We start from the raw sequence: 19,759 nt of genomic DNA on the forward strand, positions 1-19,759 counted from the left end.
AAGTTTATTATACGATTCGCATCTAACAATGACTGGTTCAGGTATTTTGATCGATACTGTGCGATCAGTACCGTCATCAGGGGTGACATTGAGTGTGGGGTGTGAAATTGTGTCTTACAAATTTCAGCATTTCTGTATGACCCAATTTCATCCCCAGACCCAATGTCACCCCTGATGACGGTGTTTATGCGAAATTTTGGACCCTTGTTTTAGTTTTGGGCCGCGTGGCGCGGTGATTAGCGGCTCCGTCTGCTGATCCCTAAGTTGCTATGGGGTGCGGGTTCGATTCCCGCCTTATCTTCCTGGCCTTCTATCGGATGGGGAAGTAAAACGTCGGTCCATTTGCGTAAAAGAGGTTTTGGGTGACTCACCACACGTATCCTTCGGACGCCTAGAAATGAGCAGAAACTTGCAGCAGAGACCACAAAAGACCCGGGGGGTCGTTAAAGTGGATTGCTTTACTTTTGATTTCAGTTCTGTTTTTATCAAGCTCTTAGCAAATATTTATTATTTTAGAATCAAATTCATCCAGCAGTTATTTTAATCTGAGTCACCCTCATAACTCACACTCCAGTTTCATCACTCAAATCCCAATGCACCATCGCAAAAAGTTCGCACAGTTTTGGGTGACAAATTGAACCCTAAACCTCGGGGGCCACAACAAACCGCAACTTGCAAGAGTCACTGACCTGCGAGGACTATCCAAGGCAAGGTCTGCTACCAAGGTCCACCGGCATCGAGGTGCAACATGAGCACGTGTAGAAAGTGTTGAATTTTGAGCCAAAGCTACCGTCGCGCTTTTGCCAAACTGCACGTTTTCGGCGAATAAAGAACCAGAAACTGCAATTTGCGTACACGATCTGGAAAAAAAAGCCTTTGTTTTTGCTCATTTCTTTGAATTTGGATGATTTGACCAACTGGAGGCAACTGCGGGAGTCAGGGTGATTGTACCAAATCTAGACACGGTTTCGTTTGAATGTCCTAAAGTCAAAGTCGACGCTTGGTACCCTACGCTGGTGGAAATAATTTCGGTGTTGCATTACACCGGGCCACTTATGTTACGGCGTTGGGCCATAAATAACCGAATCGATTCAGCAGTTTTATGTGCGAATGCCGTTTAGCAGCAGCGATTTTTTTCGGTGTTCTTTTTCGTGTTCGAATTCTGTTGTTTTTTGTGAGTTTGTTGGAATGCAGTGAGGTTGTACGAACATTCTTAACAGTTGGCAAAGGTTAAAAATTCTATGTCTTCAAGAAAATCATCAACTTGTTACGTAGGTGAATTACTCACAAATAATTCCATACCATCGTTCCCTGCGAGACTTTCTGGCATTTCAGAGAGTTCGTGCAAACCCTGCAATCGACCAACTCCATCCAAACATTCATCATTTCTGCAAAATTTCTAACTCTTCGCATCGATATTCCCACGCACGTTCCACCAAGCGCTCGACTTCAACGCACGTCTGGACACGCCGATTCCGAATGCAGATCCAGATCTGTGTTTATGGTTTGTTTTAGCCCCCCATTAGTAGTGCGCGATGGGTGTCGCTTGTCTGGCCACTCTCTCGCGCCAAAACCCGTGGACCATTTAATCACCTGGACGCGCTCGGAATGGGGGATTCGTCAATGGGGTTTTTGGTTTGATCGATATTGGAGATCACGCAAAACTCGCGTGTTTCGTGGGTAGGCCATGTTTTGACAGACAGCAAGTTTCGTGAGTCCAAGAGGTCTCACTGAGACGGTAAATCAATTTGAGCTTGATCTGAACTTAAAAGTTAAAAACTTTAAAGATAAGTAATTCTCAAGCTTCTTTGAGAATATTACTGGTATATTGATATTACTTTCATACAAAATTTTTCTGCACAAAAAAATAACGAATATTATCACTAATTGGATGCAACCGTCATATAAAAACATGTTCCTTTGAACAACGGTCAACCACGTAGGGACTTTCAACGCTTGAAAAATCCATCATCATTCCGATTCGTAATCGTGTGACGTCTTGCCACTTTCTTGTTTTTCTTGCAAAATTAAGATAAATGAATTTTAATCGCCGAATCCTCAAAAAGTAAACAACATCGATTTGTTCAAATTTGGTGCTATCTGTTGATATTTATATTTGGCCGGGACCGTGGTGTAGGGGTAAGCGTGATTGCCTCTCATCCAGTCGGCCTGGGTTCGATCCCAGAAGGTCCCGGTGGCAAATTTTGAGACGAGATTTGTCTGATCACGCCTTCCGTCGGACGGGAAGTAAATGTTGGCCCCGGGCTTACCTTAAAAGGTTAGGTCGTTAGCTCAGTCCGGGTGCAGGAGTCGTCTCCCTGGGTCCTGCCCGCGATGGAGTCGCTGGTAGGCAGTTGGACTCACAATCCAAAGGTCGGGGTGGATGGAAGCTTAGGTGTAAACAGAGGTTTGCAATTGCCTCAACAATCAAGCCTTCGGACACTTAGTTTCGAGAAGGAATCTCACAATCGAGAACGCAAAGGCAATGCTGTAGAGTGAATAATTTGATTTGATTTGTTTATATTTCGATTTCGCATGATTTTGTGACAACACATCACACCAGTGACGATTTATGAGATGACTCGCGACAGGTCATCGCCGTCGTCGTCGCCGAGCTTTCATTGCAGTCGAGACGTTGAATTGTTGAAAACGGAATTATGAAGGAGTAGGTACCTTCGAAGAAAAAAAAAAAGGGAAGGTCTCCAGCTGGGTGGGTTTGATGGAGTCGAAGCTGTAAACACCTTTTCTGCCTGTTGGCGCCTGGCGCCAACATCGTTCACAGCCTTTATGTCGAGGGACGGTCATTCTCGGACGGTTGCGGTCAGCCGCGAGACATCCACGCCGTGTCTCGGAGGTTTCGTGACTTGGATGATGGATTGGGTGCGGTTTGCAATTATTCGACGAGTCTCGGTTTTATTGTGCTGTTGTGCGGGGAAAGGATTCCAGCTGGAATGTAATTGCCTTTGATTTCTTGTTTGTTTGTGATTCGCGTGTTTCAGGTTGTTTGTTGATTTTTTTGTTATTTTAAATCAATTTTATTTCTCAACATAACTACATCAGATATTTTATCACTATCAGCTTGAAAAGTTGACCTAATTTTTAGAATTAAAAACCATTACCAATCCTCACACAATCGCCCATAAATCAAACGCAAGCGTGATATTTATACTAAAAGAATGACAACCGGTGCCAAGTTCTCACTAAAAATTCCTCCCGACCATCGTGGACCGCAAATTTACGAGCCATTATATTGGAATACGCAGACGATTTCAAAGCCAGAGGATCCTTTCCCAGGGACCTCTCGAAAGTAAAAACAGCAAACATTCCACTCATTCAGTGCCGTAGATTTGCTTTTCTTATTGAGAAAAGGTAATTTTCAAAGCTTTAATTATATCTTTAAAAAAATCTATCAATCATTAATTTGTGTTTTTTATTTTATTTTGATGAACGTTTTTATAAGAGACCATCCATAAACCACGTGGACACTTTTTTAAAATCACATACCGCACTGGGCAATTCCCATACAACACAATTCTTTTTGTATGGAGCGTCGACAATCGCTAAAGGTGTCCACGGGGGTTATGAATGGTTCCTTACCAAAGAAGACATTTGGCATCATTACATCCATACATAAAGGCTATTGAGCAGCTCTCTACGAAGTCGGTCTTTTTCCATTTTTAATTTTTGTATTTTTTAATCCAGCTGAAACTTTTTTAATGCCTTCGGTATGCCCAAAAAACCATCTTGCATCATTAGTTTGTCCATACAAATTTGGTAGCTGTCCATACAAAAAAAAATGATATATGAAAATTTTAAAATCTGTATCTTTTGAAGGATTTTTTTCGATCGATTTGGTGTCTTCGGCAACGTTGTAGGGCTCCACTGAAAAAAATGATACACGGTAAAAAAAATTTCACAGAAACTTAATTTGCAAAAAAACACTTTTTTAATTTTTTTATTTTCTGATATGTTCAAATGCCAACTTTTCAGAAATTTCCCGAATGTGCAAACAATCTTTGACCGAGTTATGAATGTTTGAATCAACAATGATAAAAAAGAAATATTGGTCGCAAAAATTTGTCATCTTCATTTTTCGATGTAAAATCGAATTTGCAATCAAAAAGTACTTAAAGTGAAATTATCATTAAGTGCACCGTTTTCAAGTTAGAGCCAATTTGAATTTTTGAAAAAAGTCGCAGTTATTCATTTTTTAAATAAGAGCCCATGTTTGTCCACATTTGAAAAAATATTTTTAAAAAGGTGAATTTTTTTTCTATATTTTGCTTTTTTGAACTTTTTTGAAACATTCGTGAAATTTTCCAGTCTTTTGGAAAACAATATTATATTTTTTTAATCAAGATTCACATTTCAAAAGGGCCAAAGATTCAATATAACGCCCTTTTGAATTGTTAGTCTTGATTTCAAAAAATTAAAATGAATTTTTTTCGCGATGAATATTTTGATTTTTTTGCACATTCTTGTTATTTTTGAAAAGCTGCCATTATTTTTAACGAAAAGCTCGTCCAATTTCCCATAAGATTGTCTTTGACCATATTTCAAAATAACTCGTTTTTTGGATGATTTAGGCTAATTTACTATCCAGGTAACTACTTTCCACTGAACTACAAAGAAAAAAATTTTTTTTTAGTTATGAGTAATGCAATTAGCTTATATCTGTGAACCCATTCTTCCAATGGAATTATCTTTTGGAGCTTTTTGGTAAAAATATTTACAAGACTGAAAAAAAGTAAAAAAAAACCAACAAAAAACCATTTTTTCAACATTTTTAGTTTTTAAACCGCTGTTACCTCACAAGAATGGACTTAAGACAATGGCCAATATGGATATTTTATGTAAAATTGTTTGGAAAATCGATTTTTATAATCGGTTTTTGACAATTTTGACGTTTAGAGCACTTTTCAAAAAAAAAAAAAAACACAGTTTCCGTAAATGATTTTTGTATATTTTCAGGTGAGTTACTCCATCCTGCATTTTTCATGAGTCTTTTTGTAACATCTTAGGCCATTTCCTTACAAATTTTGAGCAAAAAAATCGTGACATCACCTTAAAATTTAACTTTTGAAAATAAAAATCTAAAATCTCACGGAAGTGTCGTGTATTTTTAATTCAGTGTATTTTTTCAGAAAGCCCGTCCGATTTTCCACAAGTTTGTCTTTGGCCACTTGTTGGCACGATGCAACGGCTTTAAGATACAGTAATTTTTAAATTACAAAATACAAAAATATTGAAATAACTTAACTCTACCTCAAATGTTATTTTCGAGTACAATTGGTTCCATATACACAAAAATGGCTTATATAGGCCTAGGAAAACATGTCTAGAAAGTTTCATTGAAATCGGAGAGAGTCGGGTACAAAAGTACCAGAAAAATTCCCGATTTGAGCTGGAATTGCTCATCATTAGTTTGTCCATATAATTTTCCAAAAAAAAAATTGGCAGCTGTTGTAGGCAAAGTTGTATGCATGGATAAGGACTACACTGAAAAAAAATGATACATGGTAAATTTTTTTCTGGCGATTTTAATTGAACTTTTTGTCACTAAAACTTAATTAGCAAAAAACACTATTTAATTATTTTTTTATTTTTCTGATTTTTTTCAGGCTGCATCAAATGCCAACTTTTCAGAAATTTCTAGAGAGGGCAAATTTTTTTTGATAGAGTTATGAATTTAAAAAAATCGAAATATTGGTCGCAAAAACTTTTCAACTTCAGCTTTCGATGTAAAATTAAATTGCAATCAAAAAGTACTATAGAGAAATTTTCATAAAGTGCACCGTTTTCAAGTTATAATTACTTTAGGTATTTTTTTTTAAATAGTCGCAGTTATTCATTTTTTGACATTTGTGCTCATTTTGCTTTTGTACTTTGTTGATAACGACCCTTTGTTGCTGAGGTATTGACAGGAAAATTTATATCTCAGAAAATAATAACTAATGACAAGACTAACACTTCAAAAGGGCCAAACATTCAAATGTATGCCCTTTTGAAATGTTAGTCTTGATTAAAAAAACAAAAATGAAGTTGAAAATTTATTTCAATTGAAATTTAGTTTTTTTTGCACATTCCGGAAATTTCTGAAAAGTTGGCATTTGATGTCCCCTGAAACATATCAGAATGAACAAACTAATGATGCAAAATGGGTGCATTGGGCATACCAAATCTAATCTAATCCAATCTAATCTGAGCAATTCTCTACGAAATCGGTCTTTTTTCTTCAATTTTAATTTTTGTATTTTTTAATCCGGCTGAAACTTTTTTGGTGCCTTCGGTATGCCCAAAGAAGCCATTTTGCATCATTAGTTTGTCCATATAATTTTCCATACAAATTCGGCAGCTGTCCATACAAAAATGATGTATGAAAATTCAAAAATCTGTATCTTTTGAAGGAATTTTTTGATCGATTTGGTGTCTTCGGCAAAGTTGTAGGTATGGATACGGACTACACTGGAAAAAATAATACACGGTAAAAAAAAATTTGGTGATTTTTTTATTTAACTTTTTATCACTAAAACTTGATTTACAAAAAAACACTATTTTTAATTTTTTTTATTTTTTGATATGTTTTAGAAGACATAAAATGCCAACTTTTCAGAAATTTCCAGGTTGTGCAAAAAATCACTGACCGAGTTATGAATTTTTTAATCAATACTGATTTTTTCAAAAAATCGAAATTTTGGTCGTAAAAATTTTTCAACTTCATTTTTCGATGTAAAATCAAATTTGCAATCAAAAAGTACTTTACTAAAATTTTGATAAAGTGCACCGTTTTCAAGTTATAGCCATATTTAAGTGACTTTTTTGAAAATAGTCGCAGTTTTTCATTTTTTTAAATTAGTGCACATGTTTGCCCAGTTTTGAAAAAAATATTTTTGAAAAGCTGAGAAAATTCTCTATATTTTGCTTATTCGGACTATGTTGATACGACCTTTAGTTGCTGAGATATTGCAATGCAAAGGTTTAAAAACAGGAAAATTGATGTTTTCTAAGTTTCACCCAAACAACCCACCATTTTCTATCGTCAATATCTCAGCAACTAATGGTCCGATTTTCAATGTTAATATATGAAACAATTGTGAAATTTTCCGATCTTTTCGAAAAAAATATTTTTGGAATTTTCAAATCAAGACAAACATTTTAAAAGGGCGTAATATTGAATGTTTGGCCTTTGTGAAATGTTAGTCTTGATTTGAAAATTCCATAAATATTTTTTTCGAAGAGATCGGAAAATTTCACAAATGTTTCATATATTAACATTGAAAATCGGACCATTAGTTGCTGAGATATTGACGATAGAAAATGGTGGGTTGTTTGGGTGAAACTTAGAAAACATCAATTTTCCTGTTTTTAAACCTTTGCATTGCAATATCTCAGCAACTAAAGGTCGTATCAACAAAGTCCAAATAAGCAAAATATAGAGAATTTTCTCAGCTTTTCAAAAATATTTTTTTCAAAACTGGGCAAACATGTGCACTAATTTAAAAAAATGAAAAACTGCGACTATTTTCAAAAAAGTCACTTAAATATGGCTATAACTTGAAAACGGTGCACTTTATCAAAATTTCAGTAAAGTACTTTTTGATTGCAAATTTGATTTTACATCGAAAAATGAAGTTGAAAAATTTTTACGACCAAAATTTCGATTTTTTGAAAAAATCAGTATTGATTAAAAAATTCATAACTCGGTCAGTGATTTTTTGCACAACCTGGAAATTTCTGAAAAGTTGGCATTTTATGCCTGCTAAAACATATCAAAAAATAAAAAAAATTAAAAATAGTGTTTTTTTGTAAATCAAGTTTTAGTGATAAAAAGTTAAATAAAAAAATCACCAAATTTTTTTTACCGTGTATTATTTTTTTCCAGTGTAGTCCGTATCCATACCTACAACTTTGCCGAAGACACCAAATCGATCAAAAAATTCCTTCAAAAGATACAGATTTTTGAATTTTCATACATCATTTTTGTATGGACAGCTGCCGAATTTGTATGGAAAATTATATGGACAAACTAATGATGCAAAATGGCTTCTTTGGGCATACCGAAGGCACCAAAAAAGTTTCAGTCGGATTAAAAAATACAAAAAAAATCGAATGACCGAAATCCTAGAGAACTGCTCATCTAACCCTAGCTCAGCCAGTCTTCCTGGCATCCTGGAAAATGCCTCAGGTTGATTAACGCCTAGCATTCTCTTATCATTATTAACAATTGCAGTGCCCCATTGCATTAGATTGCATTGGAACATCACAAAAGTTAAAGCGGCCAGGCCAACTGCGTAAAGTTAGCCGCAAAGATGATTCGTTGAATTGGATTGAGTTTGAGCACGAGTGTTCAAACAGCAATGCATTTCTGAATCTACAGAGGAGGAAGAAACGTGGGATCCCCCACTCACGTTTCTGTTAGTTATAGCGTAGTGGCGTTGGGAGCAGGATTAAAAAATACATGAATTAAAATAAAAAAAAAGATCGATTTCCTAATCGACCTAGTCAGAAAAACAGGTAAGAAATGCATCCCCAATTTAGGTGGATTACCAAAGTTTTATTTTTAATAATTGATGAGAGTTCGACTGTTGTTATTATTTTGAGTTTGATCGGCTACTCAGTCTGGGCAAAGTGAAACGCTGTTTATGCTGTGTCCGACGTTTCGGCGCTGATTGGCGCCTTCTTCAGGGGGAAATAGCTTGACGTTTCTTGTTAGCTGCCTTTTCTAAGGCTAACGTCATAAATTCCATCAAAAGCTGGTGGTACACTGAACTGTCGCTATGGTCACAAATTTTGTGGCGGTTCGAGTGGCGGTTCGAGTTACTCGAACCGCCACAAAATTTGTGACCATAGCGACAGTTCAGTGTACAACCAGCTTTTGATGGATTTTATGACGTTAGCCTTAGAAAATGCAGCTAACAAGAAACGTCAAGCTATTTCCCCCTGAAGAAGGCGCCAATCAGCGCCGAAACGTCGGACACAGCATAAACAGCGTTTCACTTTGCCCAGACTGAGTAGCCGATCAAACTCAAAATTTATTTTTAATTCCTACCTTCTCGCCATTGGCCCCCAAACATCGCGCGCTCCCTAATTGATTGTTTATGGGCGTATCGATTGGTGGATCGCGAAATATGTTGGCTGAAATTATAGGTGCGATTAATTTACACATTCGGGGCTCGAATGATTGTGGCTGCTGTTTTAGCTGGATGTGAAGGTCGGAACTGTTGAGCAAAAAAAATTTGATAAATTCCGCGAATGGCACGACACATGGGAATTTTGGTTAGGGCGCCACAGTTTTTCTTATCGAACTTTTTTTTACAATTGCTCGAACAAAAAGATAAAATCTTTCCCCCCTCAAGAATGTTCGAAACATGTTAAAGCTCTTATTTTTTATCAAACGACGCATTAGCCTTTCCTTTAGCCAACTTCCAACTAATAATAAAATAATTCACAACGAAACCGAAAGGCTACCTCTGCATTTATTTGCACAAATCACGCAAGATCGGATTTACATTGAAAAGCAAGTAAATCATACAGCGTGTGTGCGCTTCGCAATGCGTCCCGTTTAGTTTCCATCAAATAAATTGTAAGCTTCTAACGAACGCCAGAAGATTAGGTAAATATCGTAGAGAAATATTATTCATTCATTGAGCGGTGACACCTTCCTGAATGGCGCACTGATTGTAAATCTGTTGTGCCCTATTAGCGTAGCAGTCGTCTGCAATACACAATACAAAATAATATTAAAACATAAGCATTTAAAATATTTTTGTTCGATTTCAGTGAAATTTTAAATATTTTATTAGAAAAATAAATAAATAAGAAGCTTTGAATAATAATTTAAAAATATATATATAATATACTGTGGATTTTGTTTGTCTCCAAGGAAGTCCAACCCCGAATGACACCTCATTATAATCCAGCCGTAGGTAGGTCGAGCTGGCGTGTTAATTGGTAGACTCCCCCCCTCTGGTGCTACCGAATTGCATGCAAACTCTGGCCGCGGGTTGGACGCCCCCGCCGCAGATCTGGTTCGAGATTTTTAGATTTACGGTTGACGTTAAATAGAGCCATTTATGGAGCAGCACACTTCGTGGTATCTGCCCTCTCAGTGGTGGTGGCCGGAATGATCGGTATGGAAAAGCAATTAAAATACTGTTATTGTCTATTTGCTGTCGGTGTCTTGTCGGAAAAGGGTGATTTACGACCCCCAATTCTGGGTTGTTTTCACTGAACTTGGGTTTATATATGGAGAATGAATCTAGGTCTGAATCTTTCAATCTTTGCTGTACGATTTTATTTCAGTTGATTGTTTATGATGTTTATGATATTTTTAAATAATAAAGATAACAACAACACTGGACTATTTTTTTATATATTGTCATTATTAAGAAACATTATTTTTGGTTAAACTGAACAAATAACATCATGTTATTTTAGTAAAATGAGTATACTTTGATTACAAACAGCATTGATATCACCTTTTTGTCCTTTTCAACTTACTGAGGAATAGCTATAAAATCACTCGAAAAATGAACTTCTTAATACGAGCTCTTAGACCCACCTTAAAATATGTCTGTGTGTGTTCGGATGTGGATGTGTACACCGAAGTATTCTCATCCAATTATCTCAGCACTGGTTGAACCGATCCATGGGTCTCGTGGCGCAGGGGTAGCGGCTTCGGCTGCCGATCCCGATGATGCTATGAGACGCGGGTTCGATTCCCGCCTTATCCACTGAGCTTCTATCGGATGGTGAAGTAAAACGTCGGTCCCGGTTTCTCCTGTCTCGTCAGAGGCGCTGGAGCAGAAATCCCACGTTAGAGGAAGGCCATGCCCCGGGGGGCGTAGTGCCAATAGTTTCGTTTTTGGTTGAACCGATTTGGACCATTTTAGTCTCATTCGACTCGTCTTGGGGCCCCATAAGTCTCTGCTGAAAAATATGATGTAGAGCGTCCAATTTCCCGTCCCAGAAAATAAAATCCCGGAAATTTCCCGAGAATTTCTGCAATTCTACCGTTAGTATACGTTTTCTCAACTTTTTGGTACATGGTTTTTAAATTTAAAAAAAAATTGAACGAACTCAACTTTATTTAAAAAAAATTTAAGTTCCTGTTCTTATTAAACCTATCAGTTTGTTTGAAAATGGCATGTCAAGGTTTATATAGGATGATATTAATTACTTAATTTCTTCTTTCTCTGAGAATAGATCTTGTGCAAACATTACGATATTATGGAATGAAAATAAAATTATTTAATTATAATTTAAGTAAGATTTTTGACCGAAAATTGCTGTTATATTATTTGGAAATACGGTTCCTCTTCTCGCCAAGATCAAAATTGAGTTTTTTAACGTTTTTGTTTATCATGACCAATTTGGATGAAAATAAAATTGGTATGATAATATGTTTTAAAGAGGGTTATGCATGAAGAGCTAGGTGTGTTAAATTGATTGATAAATTACAGTTTAAAGTTGAAAATTTATAGAACACTTGAGCTACCAAGGTCGTAAGAAGTTTAAATATGAAAGTACTGAACAATTTATTTTGTCTATGGAAATTTTTCTAGCCGAAGTCTAAATGACTTAGGCTAAATCATTAAAAAACAATTTAAAAACTACTTCGTATTATGTAAAAGGTGCCCGAAAAAAGCAAACATATTTCAAAAACTCGCTACAAATATTTTCAAACTTTGAGTTGTGATTGTATTAAAAAAAGTATTTTAAGTAAAAAACAGATTGTTAAGGTTAATTGATGAGCTAAAACCAGTAAGATTTGCTCTGAAAAAATATTTGCCGTGAAAAAACATATTTTCTGCATTACTTTTTTCTCATTTCAACTTAATCATCAATATTATACTTTATCATTCATCACAAATTTGAAAGCAATTTTATGGGTTTCGAGCATGGATACATTTAACTCACTGTCCAAACACTGTGATTAAAATATAACACCTACTTCTTAACACAAAAAATGCTTATCATTATTTTTTGAAAATTTGAACGAACTGTTAGACAGCTTATATTTTTTTTATATTTTTTTCTTGATGTTGTATATTTTTTAACAAGCAGTCAAGGCATTCATTGAACCTCAAACTTATTTTGAACATTTAATTTGCTATTTTATATAATTTTGTTGCATAATATTAATCAGAATTAGATTTTTTTTTTGACAAATTTAAATTCTTTGAAAATTTCCCGTTTCTCTGGAATTTGGTAACCCCGGGAAACTTAACGCTCTTTTATGAAGTTTAGTAAAAAGGAGGAAAAAAATATTTTTGGGAATGGACAATTATAGACAATATTAAAAAAAATAGATAAACTGTTTTTTGTTCAAAATAAACTGGAAGTGGCATTATCTTGAAAACTGTGCAATTTATTAAAAAAAAAAACAAAACAATTGTTAAGTACTCTTCGATGGCAAGCTTCATATTACGTCAAACGAAAAAAAAAATCAATTATAGATGCTCTATTTTCTATTTTTTGAGAAATTCAACTTGGAAGAAATAATTTGATTGTAATTCGGCAATTTTTTTCATGTACTATTTTTTGCCAAATAGTCCTAATCAATACCTACAACTTAGCCGAAAACTTCAAAAATCTACCAAAAGTTATAGGTTTTCGAATTTTCACGTACCATTTTTATATGAACAGCTGCCAAAATTGTATGGAGACTTCTATGGGTGGCCCAATGACACACAATGGCTTTTTCGGTAAAACGGAAAGAAAAAACATATTTTCTGATGGAATGAGTCCTAAATCCCACCAAAAACTAACATTGGTGTCTACCCGTAGCTGCTACTTCGTTATTGACCAAGATCCCCAAACATTGCTCCGTGGACCACAGATGAAAAGTAGGAACCAATCATCACCCCTCCGCAATTTTCAAAGGTCCTTATCGTGCTGATCAATAACGACGCCGGCCACGACCAGTGGTAAGACACGGGGAAGTGGATGGGAATGTTAGTCCGATACTTGAGTGAAGGGACCGCTAAACCGGCTGCGTCTCCGACAAAGTATCACATGAGTTTTGAGGGGTTAGCAAGATGGATATGAGGTCAGGATACACTGTGGTAGGGGATGCGACCAAAAGCAATTTGTTTATGAGTCCGCAGCCTGCTGCGGAAAGATAGCTATCTAGAGATTTAAATAATGTATTAATTCGATCGCAATTCTCCAGCAATTCTTCGTTTGATGTAGGAAGGGCTTCATTCATTAAAATGATTTAATAGCATAAGCCTTCAAACATATTTGTCGGCGTGCCTTCCGATCACCGATGATATAGAAAAGACTTAATCCAGACTTGCTTGTCTTAAAAAAAACAAAAAAAAAGAAAAAAAACGAATTCGGATCGTTTTTATCAAAAACTATATCCGGGACCGTGGTGTAGGGGTAAGCGTGGTTGCCTCTCACCCAGTCGGCCTTGGTTCGATCCCAGACGGTCCCGGTGGCATTTTTCGAGACGAGATTTGTCTGATCACGCCTTCCGTCGGACGGGAAGTAAATGTTGGCCCCGGACTAACCTAAAAAAAAGGTTAGGTCGTTAGCTCAGTCCGGGTGTAGGAGTCGTCTCTCGGGTCCTGTCTCGGTGGAGTCGCTGGTAGACAGTTGGACTAACAATCCAAAGGTCGTCAGTTTGAATCCCGGGGTGGATGGAAGCTTAGGTGTAAAAAGAGGTTTGCAATTGCCTCAACAATCAAGCCTTCGAACAACCTAGTTTCGAGTAGGAATCTTGCAATCGAAAACGCCAAGGCAATGCTGTAGAGCGAATAATTTTTGATTTTTTATATGAAGAGAACAACAAAACTAATCGGCCAACGATGAAGAAGAAAAAGAAGAAGAAGAAGAAGACAAATCACCCCATGCACACGAACAGCAACACAAAAGAGACGAAAATAACACGAAAAAACAGGACAGCACGTCCTCGTAGGCACTGCACTAATCCATGAACACGATCACGAATACCGCACAAAAAGAACAACAAAAAAAAACACAAATATGTTTGAATTTATGAAACATGCCAACAACTATTTACGGAAATGACCATCTTTGAAATAATGTTTTCATTATAACACAAATCTGAGACAAGAAATAAATTGAGTTAAAAAAGTGCCTGTTTTAGAAAAAAAAATCATCAGAAATACTCATCCAGGAATCAATTAAAAAAAAGTAAAATTCTTTAAAATATGTTTATTTTGTCTTTGTTTATCTTTTACGGAACATCTCATGTTTAAAAGAATAAAAAAAACTAACACTCCTTTTGGCATTCTACCTTTTGTCTCGCATCCGAAGATTTAAATTTTTAGCAGTGATTTTTTTTTTATGAGATTAGCTTTGGCCTTATTAAGTTTCAAACAGTCAGATTAAAATTTATTTTTTTTTTATGTATCGAAACATAAACTTACAGATTGTATCACAATTCTTCGCTCTACAGCGTTACCTTGGCGTTCTTGACTACTCGAAACTGGGTGTCCGAAGGCTTGATTGTTGAGGCAATTGCGAACCTCTTTTTACACCTAAGCTTCTATTCACCCGGAATTTGAACTGACGACCTATGGATTGTGAGCCCAACTGCCTACCAGCAATTCCACCGAGGCAGGCAGGACCCAGGAAGACGACTCCTACTCCTGGATTGAGCAATCGACCTAACACCTCTAGGTTAGACTGGGGCCAACATTTACTTCCCCGTCCGGCGGAAGGCGTGTTTAGACAAATCTAGTCTCGAAAAATGCCACCGGGACCTTTTGGGATCGAACCCAGGCCGACTGGGTGAGAGGCAACTACGCTTATTTCTACACCACGCGTCCCGGCAAACACTTAACTGTTTGTTTTGATCTATTGAGAACTAAAGTTTGGCTAACATATTTTTTTATTTTAATGCCAAATTATTCCTAGAATGGAGGATTTTATTATAATTTTCTTCAATGATTCATATATTTGTTGTTTGAAATCCAAACGATAAATCTAGTAGTCTCATGCGTCATCACCTAACTCCTAAACCCATAAAACACCCGTGTCCGTAGAAATGTGATCACTTTTTTCCTACTGTTTGCAGATCGTATTTTATTACAGTTTTTTCATCCCACCCCTTAGCATTATAAAACGTTATAACGTCCCAACGTTTTACTACCTCCCTCTGATTGAGAACGTAAACACGGATGGAGGTCATCGCCAAAAAGTGAGGCAAATATTTAATACATCACTTAAGAAAAGCACTTTAAGCTCAGCTACAATTCCCAACTCGACATCGCTCTGAAATATTTGCCAAATTGGTGCGTGGGTGTGTTACGAAACACAATCAACCACATTTGCTAATTTCGTTTTGTTAATTCGAGCTCATGCTGGTTAGGAAAAATGGCTGCCATGCTTTCGCTTTTTGGGCAGTGCCAATATTTTATTAATCAGCGTGAAATCGCTGGCGGCAGCAATTAGCACAAGATTTGGTGCGAGCGTGTGACAAGATGGTCTCTTTCCATTCATCTTGGCGCCGGCTAGGGGCAGGGTGCCTATGTTGGTCTTGCTTGGTGTCTTGGTGTAGTTGGTGTCTTTTTTAACAAAATTACAAAAAGTCTCCAAAAAATTGACAGACAAAGTAATAGCAAATCCCAAAATAAAAATCCCATTCAACAGGGCCGACTCACGCATTATCGGAATCTTTTTCATCAGCTTTTTAATACAACTTTAAGCCAACTGTAGGCAGAGATCCAGAGAGGTCTTTCCGAGCATGGCATTTGCATCTGATTATGGCCGGATTATGCATGCACGATGATAGGTCGAAACAAATCGTTCCATTTACCCGTGTGATAACCAATATGGCGGTCGTCATTGACAGATAAGGTGCGAATGGGATTTTCGCTGGCTAATGATTGCCGAAATATTGGCACAGTGGGTGGGAACTGGTTGGAAGTAGTTTTTTTGTAGGTTAATTTGAGATTAGATGTATGGATCAAAGCCAACATTTCAGAAAAAAAAGTTTTTAGAGTCTTTGTTTTGATATGATAAAATCAATACCAATATTCATACAAATTTCAAAGACCTAATTAGCTTTAACCGATTTGGCTCTTGTTTGGTACAAATACTTAATTTTGTATTGTGTGAAAATAATTTTGCAACAGAAAAAATCTGTTACAATTGAAATTTGAAAAACAATTTGAAGCTTAAGAATATAATTTTGAGACCACAGACCACGCAAGAAGTGAATACTATTGCAAGAAGAGTAATAAATTGAAAATGATCTCAAGTAATTTATAATTTTTAAATGCAAGATGATGGCCAAAATGGCGGTGATGAAATATTGAGAAAATGCAATTGTTAATTAAATAGACAATCAATCATCAATATTTGACTAAATGGAGTCACACAATTCAAATTTGATGTTAAAAGTATGCAAATAAAAAAATACTACAAAAATATTGTTTTTTTTTAAATCCCAAGTCTCATAGAAACTTTCGGACAGTCGAACTTCAGATAATCGAAACTTCGGATAATCGAGTCTAGACTGTAATTAACGCTTAAATGCTCATAGCTTTTGATACACCCAAAGTTAAAGAACGAGGGGATAGTCCTCACGAAAAGAAACGTGAGGAAAGTGCTATTTTGCGAGAGTATAGTCCTCTCGCGTGTTCATTCGTTCATTGGAACAGTTCATCCTATTGAGTAGCTTATATGGACAAATGATCGCCACTTAGTCACCGAACCATGGTGGCCCATGCGGCTAAGGCACGATTCAATATGCTGAAGGTCTTGGGTTCGAGTCTCGGTAACGGTACTTTTTTTTATAGATGAACTTTTTTTTAAGATGAACCCATGAGTAAAGTACAGAATCGTGCTCTTTATCCTCTCGTATGCCGATGTCCAGTTCTGGGTGTAGGATCTTATAAATATCTTTTTTTTAATGTAACATGATGGGTTTTCTTACACAAAACCACGCTTGTAACAATCTTCTCTTTTTCGCATAATTTTTGAAGTGCTTTACTAAACATCAACATTTTATTCTTTTGAGTTTATCATCGAGCAAGCAAATAGAAATTGAATTAGAAAAAATATCATTTTTATCAATTGCATTAAACGACTGATCACACCCAGTTCTCCCACACTTACCGATTATCGCCCAGATCGCCCTCCCTTACCGCACAAAAATCGCTCAATCGCAATAAATCGCGCGCGCACAACATTGCCAATCCACGCCGATTTCTTCGTCAGCCACTCTGGCACCAGGCGACGTCCGGCACGTAATCGCGCTGAGCCAATCGTCAGCTCAAATTTCTCAATCGCTGACCATCCCTCGACACCCACACACCTTCAACAAACACAACGCGCGCACAACTTCACCCACCTTTCGACACACTTCGACACAAAGTAATTATTGCGCGTCCCGTCCCCTTCAACGTGCTGTGTCGCATTGTGTCACTTTGCAGACGTTCTTCCGACGTGGCTGTGTTTTGTTTGTCAACATTGCTGCAACAACCATGCAGATGTGACAAATGGTGCACAATTTCGCTGCATTCTTCAAATTGAATCAGCGGAAGACATGAAAAATCACTAAAACGCTAACTAATTGTAAACAAATGTCACGAACTCACAAAACCCCTCACGATTCCCGCTGATGTGCTGTCAAAAACGTGCCAGGAACGGCTCGAAGATCGCTTGTTTTGGTTGAGCGCGACGCGTCGTCGTTCTGGCTAGACCGGTGTCGCGTATTGACTAATGTGCAAGATTCTTTGACCTTCTGGGTACGTTTATCATAACAGAGAGAGAAAGAGAGAAACCAGAGAGGTGTTAAAATGGCACGTAAAGAGAGTGAGAGAGAAGTGCATCAGTAGTTGCACGAACACTTTCTTCCGTTCTCTCTTCAAGGAAATGTGATGGTATCTTATCAGAAAATAATAGGTAACTTCACGACTTTTCGTCGTTGTCGTGCTATCTTGTTGCGCATGCCAAATTGAGTTAAGAGCCCCATTTGGTGCAGCTCTCATTGTCTAACCTTTTGACCTTCACAGGCTCCCGAAAATTCAAATGAGTAAGTCTTCGCCAACTCACACTGAACAATCCTACGCTTTGTGAATTTTGCTTCACAATGATAGGAAGAGCCGACATCGAAGGATCAAAAAGCCACGTCGCTATGAACGCTTGGCGGCCACAAGCCAGTTATCCCTGTGGTAACTTTTCTGACACCTCTTGCTAAAAACTCTCGATTTGCGTGAAACTTTATCCTAAGGAGTAATTGTTGGCCCTGATCACAAATCCTAGCTCTATTTTTGATATCTCGTGACGAAGGGGTGGTACGACCCCTTTCATTTTTGAAATAGCGGCATAACGGAATAGCATACTTTTATCGGCGATAATCTTATTGCCGGTGATGGGCGATCCCTCATTTTTTAAATCTTTCTATAATCAACTTAATTCAACCATTTCGTATTAATTTTTCAATTCTGTCACTAATAAGGTCGTTGCAAATATGATTCAAAGTTTATGTCGCCCACCCTTTTCAAACTCGGTTCGAAAAATCAGGGAGCAAAAAAAAAATAGCAAAAAACTTGTGAAATTCCAATGTACAGCACCGCAAAAAGTTTTTTTTTCGGCGAAAAAAGATCTTTTCAATACTCAGATATTTCGAAAACTAATGATTGCAAAACATCTGGGCAGGTGTAAAATGCACTTTAAGAGCGAGTCCACGAACAAGGCATACCCCTTTGTATGGGACGTCGTTTGGACCTCACCAATCTGCCTGAAATTTTCAGGGGTTGTTTGTACATATAAAACTAACATCTGGCCAAAATATGAGCACTCTAGGTCAACGGGAAGTGGGGCAAATCGGGACACAAAGTTTGGTGGTTCAAAAACGTCAAAAATCTTAAAAAGGCTATAACTTAGGCAAAATTCAATTAAATTTTTAAATTCAAAATGCATCTGAAAGGGCTTAAAAATTGCAACAAAATGCAGGAAAAAGCATCCCAATTGGTTGAATCTAAAGAGAGTTATTGGCATTTTAGTGAAAAAAAAAGCATAATTTTCAAACTCAAATAAAAAAATGTTCCATCCAGATATCAACTCGCTTCGACCTGCAGCTTGTAGGAGACATCTGAGACTACCATCTCGTCGCCATCGTGCTAACTTGTCGTACGTGCATTTTGGGCCAAATTGAGTTAAGAACGCCATTTTGTGCAGCTCACAATGCCTCACCTTTTGACCTTCACAGATCCCCAAAATTCGATTTCAATCCTGAGATATTCAACAAAAACCGAAAAAACTCCGTGCATTTTTGTCACTTTACATATGAAAGTAGTTTCAATCTTGTCGTGCTATCTTGTCACTCCATGAAAATTTATGTAAGTGCGACAAAAGGCCAAAGGGATTTCAGGCCAGGAAAGTCAGGATGCGTTTGTCGCACGTACAAGCTAGACTACCGTAAACATTTGTAATTATAACTCGGGACTCCAGCAACCAACTTCAACCAAACTTTGGGACAATGCACAGAATGGTGAGCCAAACAAAACGTGTTTGTTATTGTTTACATTGCGTGCTCTCGTTTTTGAATATTCAAGGTCAAACATTAAAACGCGTTTTTCTCGGAACGTCAAAATGGCGGGTGCGACAAGATAGCACGACGACGTCGATCTGAGATTGAGAACGCTTTGGGTAAGGCAGTTTAACGTATTAAATAAACACTTTTTCTTTAAGTGATTTTTTTGGTTGTAAATTTTTGCTCGGGGGACCCCTTAGATCAAATTTTCCTGTGATAATTTCATGATATTCGTGTTCCTGA

The 19,759-nt window shown here is 37.0% G+C and overlaps 1 protein-coding gene across 4 annotated transcripts in view; it reads right to left on the reverse strand.

Moving 5' to 3' along the window:
- Positions 1-17,675, reverse strand: part of LOC120419999 (A disintegrin and metalloproteinase with thrombospondin motifs 7) — a 128,644-nt gene extending 110,969 nt beyond the window's left edge. Inside the window, exon 1 of one of the 4 annotated variants that reach the window (XM_052709294.1) lies at positions 17,330-17,675. The gene's annotated coding sequence lies outside the window, so the exon portion shown is untranslated. Of the gene's footprint in view, positions 1-17,094 lie in introns of all 4 variants that reach the window. The other 3 variants (XM_052709297.1, XM_052709295.1, XM_052709296.1) reach the window with 3 other exon arrangements.
- Positions 17,676-19,759: the final 2,084 nt, after the last annotated feature.

The sequence above is a fragment of the Culex pipiens genome, chromosome 3, assembly GCF_016801865.2.
Source record: "Culex pipiens pallens isolate TS chromosome 3, TS_CPP_V2, whole genome shotgun sequence".
Lineage (NCBI taxonomy): Eukaryota > Metazoa > Arthropoda > Insecta > Diptera > Culicidae > Culex > Culex pipiens.